Source organism: Ceratotherium simum, chromosome 13 (assembly GCF_057802395.1).
Source record: "Ceratotherium simum simum isolate JZ-2026a chromosome 13, ASM5780239v1, whole genome shotgun sequence".
Taxonomy (NCBI): domain Eukaryota; kingdom Metazoa; phylum Chordata; class Mammalia; order Perissodactyla; family Rhinocerotidae; genus Ceratotherium; species Ceratotherium simum.
Genome location: NC_141912.1, coordinates 64,738,346 through 64,746,702, shown reverse-complemented (window position 1 = coordinate 64,746,702; position 8,357 = coordinate 64,738,346). Strand labels below are relative to the sequence as shown.

Here is an 8,357-nt window from a genome sequence, read left to right as displayed (position 1 = left end):
GTGATTTGAAATTCTGTGCTGGTATGTGTAGGGAATGGTCTTTTGCATACATTTTCCGAGCACGTGTTAAGCCCTTCACAGAGCTCTGGGAAATTGTCCTGTTTCGTTTTGCTCAGGCATGGTTTTAACACCTGGGGTTTGTTCCTTTCTCAGAGCATCCTGTTCTTGTTTTAAGGCTATACACTTCCTCAGTGTCCGTGGGAATGTGCACTAGATTTCTGCCGTCTCCTGCTGTGGAGGCAGTCCATACAGTGGTGGGAAGGTGACCCCAGAGCCGCCGGCCTGCTGCAAATCCCAGCTGTGTTACGGCTCCATGTCCTTGGGTAGCTCATCTGTGTTTTAGTTTCTTTTATTTTTCATTTTTTTTCTTTTCTTTTTTGTGCCTGAAACAAATACAAAATGCTTATGATACAAAAATGCAGTAATTGCCAAACTATCAATTTGTTAAACTTGGAAAAAGCATTAACTTATTTTATAACTCTAAAAAAAAAACCACATTTTTGTTTCTCAAGCTAACTTACCTCCAAGTTCTAAAAGTTGCAAATTTTTGGCTTAAAAGGTGGCACTCTAAAATTGTCCCAATTAATTTTGTTATGCCATGAAAAGATCTTCTAAATGTTCTGTGCACTAAATGAAATAACATTTCTGACATAGTCTTATTTCAATAGCTTTTACATCAGTAACAAGACAACATATACACTAATGCCCTCTTAGTAAATAGGAAATGCTATCAGCAACATCAGTGTGGAACTTCACACCTGTCAATTCACATGCAGTACAATTAATAACCAATTAATTGATTAGCCTGGTGATATTTAAAAACATGGTTAGTCACTGTATTTCCCACAACTGAGTATGCTGACAATACCAGTTTCATTATCTCATGTTCCTCTCCATTCTCTGGTCGCCAGGTTGGAGTATCCCCACATGGAATTTAAACAAGTGGCCCAGAACTTGATGGTCCTCTATCTTTGGTCCGTTCTTTCCAACCTTTGGTAAGTTTGTAAAGCCTACAGTGATCTCTACGAACGTTTTCACTCTTCTAATTTTTCCAGTCTTCTTTGTTTTTCTGCCTTTTCATCTTCCTTTGCTTATCTGTTTAGCATTTGCAATTCAAGTTTATGTAAATCTCTTTCTTGAAACCTGGAAATTTTATCAGCAGCAGTTTTCCTTTTCTCCTTCTTTTCTGGCTTTTCTCTTACCTCCTTTTCAAGCCTCAAACATTCTTCCTATGTTTTCTTCTCCTGGGTATAACTTTCTAATAGTAATTTTAGTTTAAACTGGCATTGGCACTCTTTCTGCTACTTTTTCTCTTCCTCTTCTTTTAAATATAAGAAACGTATTTGATTGACATTTGTATACTTTCTGGTTTTTCCAAGCTTCAACTGGCAGTCTCTGTTTCTTCTTTGTTCCTCTTTTTTTACTTTTGATCATCATCTTATTTATTGCGAAGAAGGCTGGGCATATCCTCTGTCTTTAACTTGAACATTTCCTCCTTTTTTGCTGCTTTTAGTTTTCCAATTCTGAGTAGACTTTTTTCCTTTCTTCTAGAGTTGGAAATTTTATACAGTTTCTCCTGCCGTTGCACTTCATTCTGTATTCTTCCAGGTTGATGTTCTAGAATTTCTCCCATAAATGTTGGCATCTGTTTATGTTTGTTTCTCACCTCTACAAAAGTCTGGTGATCATAGTCACCCAGTGCCTTTGCCGTCCCCACCCCCGTTTGCCGAAAGAATTTTCCAGAATCTGCCATTTCTTCTGGAAGAGTGCGTGTGGCACTGTGTCTGCAGGAACTTCACTTGACGTTGCTCTGAACGCTCCTTGTGCTTCTCAGCGACTCAAAGCCCACGTGTCAGTTTTTCTGGGTATGGCACTCGACTCATTATTAGTTGTTTTCTCTTCTTTAATAAGCTCTTCACATATCAACCTCTGCTCTGATTTAAAAGTGTTCCTGCATTTTCAATTGTTTCCATTATTTCTCTGAGTTTTTCAACAAAGTTAGATGTGAGTGTCACTTCTTTTCATTGATGCTGACGTCTCTTTCCATCGTTGTGTATTTTGGCCAATTGCTGCTGGATTTTTGCTCTGTTTTCCTGCTGATAATTTATTTTCCGACTATTCCACCACACTATGCTCAATTCTGAAGTCTTTTCTTTTTTTTTTTGGTTGTGTTAATAACTTGATTTTTAATTTTTTCTGCTATATATATGATCTTTGCCTTCTTAGTCCAAACAGCTTTCTGCTTCCAGTTTTGAAGCTGAAAAAGTTGAATTCTATCTGAAGTACTAGAACAGGCATCATTCTGTGCCACAAACACCTTTTCTCTTAGAATCGCTGAGGCCACTCTGGGCAGGCGGGCCTAGGCGTTTGTGTAGGGGGCACTACAGAACTGAGATGGTCCCCTGCGTGTGGGGCTGGGCCTGTGAATGTGCCAGAGGGAGAGGGGTGGACTGTGCCTTAATGTCTTCATCTATAAAATGGGGTATACAGTACCTGCCTCATAAGGCTGTTATAATGATTGAACTTATTGTATGTAAACTTGGAAGAATTTATGGCTCAGATTATTATCTCTAGTTCCTCAAGTCAGTTTTTCTATATGTTGGCCTTGCTTATTCTTTTTAATGCTGCTGGTATTTCTCACATGCCTCATTGTCCTTGAATGTCCAGTCATGCTTAATAAAAGTTGAGTCACTAGAGTTTCTTCTGCTGTTGTAGGAATAGGATGATTTTCTTCATAGGTCTCTCACATGAGAAGATGTTGACAGAACTCCATGCACGTTGGTGGACTGGGCACGTCCACTATAAGCCTTCACTTTAGGGGCTGGTGAGCAGGAGCTGAACGTCAGGCGTGGATCCCCAGATATGGCTGGCTTTCATACATAGCCTATGCTTTTTATAGATTTTCAGTTAATATGGCATTAAAGGGGAGTGGTGATGATATCCTATAGTGGGGGGTATTGTGAAAAGAATGTACAAAATACAAATAAAATCTTTACAGAAGCTCTGTACTTGATAAGAGAGAAGAAACAATTGCTTAGTTACAAGTGAAATGCTTTTATCACTTCAAAATAATGTCCTAAGATTTTTGTTTTTGAAAGTGACGTGTATTTGACTCTCTAGAACTGAGGGTAATTATAGAATCACTGTGATTTTTTTGTAGAATTCTAGAATCAGTTGTGATTTATTATAGATTCTTTAATTTTGTTGATTCAAAAGTAGGACAATAGCTTTTAAATATTTTTCCCCCTGTGGTAATAGTGTATGTCTGGGCCACATAAAAACTCTGGAGCCCAGGAGAGGAGGATAAGGAACAAAGGAGTAAACATTCTTTGGCAAACAAGCCCTCTGACCCAAAAGTGGAGAGAGGGCTTCCCGCCGGGTCTTAGGAGGTGGTCGGTAGCTCTGCTACTTCTCTCCTGAGTTGGATTTCACAACTTCCTGTGACGTCATTTGTTCTTTCTCCCCTGGCTTAAATTAGGACTTCGCTTCCAGAGTTCTGCCAAGTCAGTTTCCTTTAGACCAATTCATAATCAAGTATTTCCACTAAATACATTTCTTTTCATGAAAAGAATGCTGAATGAGAAGTCAGGATAAATGGACTTCTAAGGCCAACTTTCCTTCTTACTGTCTGAGCTTAGAAACTAGTATTCATACCAAGCCGGCACCTCCTAACCCATTCACATTCTTGGAAGGTAGAAAGAGCTTCCTTACAAAGTAATGAGTTTCCTGTCATTGAAAGTATTCCATAAAACATTTGCAAAACACTTTTTAAGACTCTTGTAGAATTTTGATGTAATAAGATTTGATTTACTGGTCCTAAAAAATCTCTCTGAACCCTGATTTTCTGCTTTAGTTTTATGGAAAGAAAGGAGGCAGGGAGGGAACGAGGAAAGGAACTTTCTTCAGCCTTCGTGGATTTCAGCCTGGGTCTTTGGAGTTGCTCCAGGCTTCCTGAGGTTGTGCATTCTGACGCCATACAGATGTACACTTTCTTGGTATCTTTCCATTCTTTTTCAACATGTCCATATAAGTATCTTTCAGTCAAAGGCAGGTAGATACATACCATTAGTTGGAGGGGTGGCCAATTACTACAAGCACAAGATTTCTTTGAATTCTTGTCTTCATTTTAAAAACCTATGGGAATTTAAAATTATACTGCATCATATATCTGTTTTAATATAAAATAGTATTTTAAATGATCAATCTTTGGGGGCCGGGGAGGTGAAGAACTTGACCCAATCCATCTAGGAAGATGTGCCTCTGGTTTCTTTATGTGCACGAGTCAGATGCACTCTGCTTAAGAAGCCCAGGTCAGCATGTTGGCCTGGCACTCTGGATTCGGATTTATTGTCCATGATCTTCTCACAGCCCCTGGGACCTGCTTCTGCAACACACCAGGTCCCCACTCCACATGGAAGGGGGAATTGTACACCGGGAGAAGGTTATGTATTGTTTAAATAGCGCCCTCTCTGTTTATCCATGCTTCTCTTTTCACTTGACCCTGTGAACTGTTTACAATGACGTATTTTAGTAGAATTATTTCAGAACCTGTCTTAACTCAATCTGAAAGTGCCTCACTGAACTAATGAGATCCTTGCCCCTGAGAAAAGGTGTATTATGTGTTACATTTTGCTGCAATTCGTGATGTGTCTTTGGAGAAGAATTGTGCATTTTATATAACTTGTCAAGGACAATTTTAAAGTGCGTTAACATCATCAATCTCACAGACAATGTCTCAAATGGCTTCACTCTGTAGTCAGAGTTTTGCCAAATGCCAGCTAAGACTCAGACCACCACACACCTGCTCCCTGCCTGTTGTTTTGGATGTATCATCTGTCGAAAAGACAACCAAGTGTAGGAAAAGAATTCATCCTTGAAGCATTTCTTTAATTAAGTCCACACATGTTGTTTGAAGTCTATACCTGGGGAATTTATTATCTCAGTTTTAAAAAGTAAGAGGAATTCAAAGATCTGCCTTCATAATAATTGTTTTGTTGATCAATGTAGCCAGCCTGGTAATGACTCATAATAGTCAAGAATTTATGATGGTTGTCATTTTCAACAATTTGAATGTCATTTTCTAAAAGGGCTTTCACTTGAGTTATCGTCTGGACTTCACTGCTCCCCAGCTGAGTATCTGATCTCTCTCTCGAGGTGGAGGCTGGACAGAGCTGGCCGATAGGCTTGAGGGACTGGGGCAGATGGCAGGAAGTGGCTCTCATGGCCTCTGTGGCTGCATGGAGGCAAAGAGCAGACAGTAACTTTGAAGGTCAAAGGCAGCAAAGCACAGCTGAGCCCTCACCAAGGCAGAAGAGCCTGAAGCCAGCAGCCGGTGACTCTGCAGCCTGAGGATCAAAGAGCCAGGGAAGATGAAAACAAGGACCTACCACGCGGGAGAGGCAGCAAGAGGGTGATCCTGGCATAGCCTCGAGAGGAGCTCCTGCTGCCTTCTGAAGGGTAAAAGCCCAGACAGAAGGGCGCCCAGTGACCCATCGAGACTTCAGTGTCTTTATCTGTCTCCTCTCCCTGCCTGATAAGGGTGTGGCCAAGATCAAATTCAGTCTTGTATGTGAAGTCTAATTAGCATTATTATTATAATTGTTAACATTTGTAATATAATTAAGAAATATATGGAAAGACAAGAGTAAAAAAAAAAACAGCTGCATGGTAAGAATATTTCGTGTATGTCTGGCAGAACAAAATAAGACAGAGCATTTAGGTGTGTTATTTTCTTTAAATGTAGTCTGCTTTGTTAGTTTCTAACCAAAGTATTTGATTACCATCTGTGATTGCCAAGCATTTGTGATAGTTATAATTTGTGAACAAATTATCTATTGATTAATACTGTGTCAAGTTCTGATAAATTCACAGATCAAAATTTATATACAAGGAAGAATCCCAACATGAAAAAATTGGATTTTTTTAAACACCAGGTCTCAAATTATCCACCTACTTTGACAGTTTTAGTGTCTTGATTAAATATTTTATGATGATACTACTTAAGATAAAATGTAAGAGCTAATTTATAGGGACATCTCTTTATGTAAAAGGTTCCCAAGCTGATTTATTACCAGGTGGAAGCATGTCCGTGAAAACAACCACGTCTGAAGTAAAGAGACTCGCAATTTTCTTCCACCCTCCTAGTCAAACAACTTGTACTAAACAATTTATATGAAAAACGGGGTCTTAAATTTTACAAGACTCCACTTTATTTTCCTATGATGTCTCCTTTAGTTTCATTCTTCAGTTCGATTTAGTACCTGCTATGTTCTGTTCTAAGCAATAAATTTAGAACACTATGCCCATTTATAATTCATATTAATTCCTGCACATTTGTGGAAATTTAACGTCGAAGTTTCAGACTTAGTTCTTCTCGGATTTGGTTCTTCACTTATCATCCTCCACTCAACAAAAAAGTAATCAGTTGCCAAATTGATGCCATGTTTTTATAGTTTTCTAGTTGTCTCTCACCATCCTGATTTTGTCTCCTGCTAAATTTATTACATTACATCATCCTGAAAGGACTTTGGGGAAAATACACATACATATTAAATTATTTAACCACGTTCTTGGTTGGGGCAGAGGGGGCTAAGAGACTACTGCTAATGCTTTATTTACAGTTACGTAGGACTATTCAGCAATACAATTAATAAAATAAAGAACTATAATTATATTCTTTTTTTGTGTGTGTGAGGAAGACTGGCCCTGAGCTAACATCTATTGCCAATCCTCCTCCTTTTTTTCCCTTTTTCTCCCCAAAGCCCCAGTAGATAGTTGTATGTCATAGCTGCACACCCTTCTAGTTGCTGTATGTGGGATGCTGCTTCAGCATGGCTGGACAAGCGGTGCGTCCGTGTGCGCCTGGGATCTGAACCCGGGCTGCCAGTAGTGGAGCACGTGCACTTAACCACTAAGCCACGGGGCTGGCCCCTATAACTATATTCTAATCTATAACTTCATAAAATCTGGGTAGTGGTAGATGAGTATTATTTCCGAGGCTTAAAAAGATTTTTATCAGTAAATGGATTTCAAGAATTATTAAAGGGGAAACAAATGACGTGGGATTTTGCATTAGTAGAAGAGTGTGTTACGGGAGCATTAGAGGTGTTGTAAGACAAAGAAGAGACGATGAAGCCACAGGTTGCTGTAAATGGGACGAAGAAGAGACAGCAAAGCTAGGCACAAGCAGAAGAAGCCACTGTGATGGCACCCCGCCCGGTCGCATGGGGCAGCGTGTGATCAGCAGGAGCTGACGGGAAGGAAAGATGTCTTTGGTGACAGCATTGTGGTGGGAGGGAACGGGAGAAAACAGGGAGAAGATTAAGGACAGAGAGAGACCAGATGGTGATAGAATTGAGCCAAAAACCAAAATATGTCATGGACTCAAATCTTAGCAGTAAAGGCCTAGTGAAATGGAAAAACAATAACACAAATAGAAAAATAGAATTCATTCTCATCAATTTAATGTACTTACATTTTATTTTATCTAGAAAGTATTTGAGATGGATTATTCACAAAGAGAAGGAGGAGATATTTACAGTAAGATTCATAAAGTAGAAGCAGAAGAGAGGGGGAACCATATGCCAGCCGTAAAGGTCAAGAGGGTGGATCTGTTTGAGCGTAAAACCTGGAGCGTCCTCCTAGCTGTGGTGAAGAGGGAAACGTTACAAATTAGGAAATATTCATTAAATATCATTAGCTGAAATAATTACCTACAGATATTTGAGGGATGAAACTTTCCTGGTTAGAGACATAGCTCTTGTGTGGCCATAGAGGGAATAAGATATAATCAATAGTAACCTCAATATTGGCTTCACATCAAATAGATAAATTTGCATGACTCGTTTTTGAGAGCAACCTAAGATAAAAACCCATGTCCAGCAACTGAGAGACAGTTCTACAAGAGCAGCGACCAAGATGTCATTGTCCAAATGTGTAGCCTTCTTGTAATCTGCCTTGATCCAAGGACATCGGTTCACATTTAACAGGTGTTTGTGCTGGGTGCTGGGGCACACTGTGAACACAATAGTCACGGCTCTGCCTTCATGGAGCTTACAGTTTGGTAGAGGAGTCAGAAAATAAAGTAAAAAAAGATATAAAAATAAAATAATTACAAATTGTGATAGATGCTAAAAAGAAAATTAACACTACTGTCAAGAGTTTAAGGGTGTCCTCCTGTATCTAGTATCAGGGAAGATCTTTTTTGAGGAAATGATGTTAGGAAGAGAATTTGGAGTGTACGGAGCAGTGATGCCTGCATAACCGAAGACAGTCTTCCCTAACTGCCTCTCTGTCAGACTTTCAACATGCACCATTTAAGCAGGGTGTTTAAGATGATGTACTCTAGGCGGTTGACC

General features: G+C 39.5%; 1 pseudogene; it reads right to left on the bottom strand.

The window, feature by feature from the left end:
* Positions 1-1,034: 1,034 nt before the first annotated feature.
* LOC101390046 (coiled-coil domain-containing protein 112 pseudogene) overlaps positions 1,035-8,357 on the bottom strand; it is a 111,044-nt pseudogene continuing 103,721 nt past the window's right edge.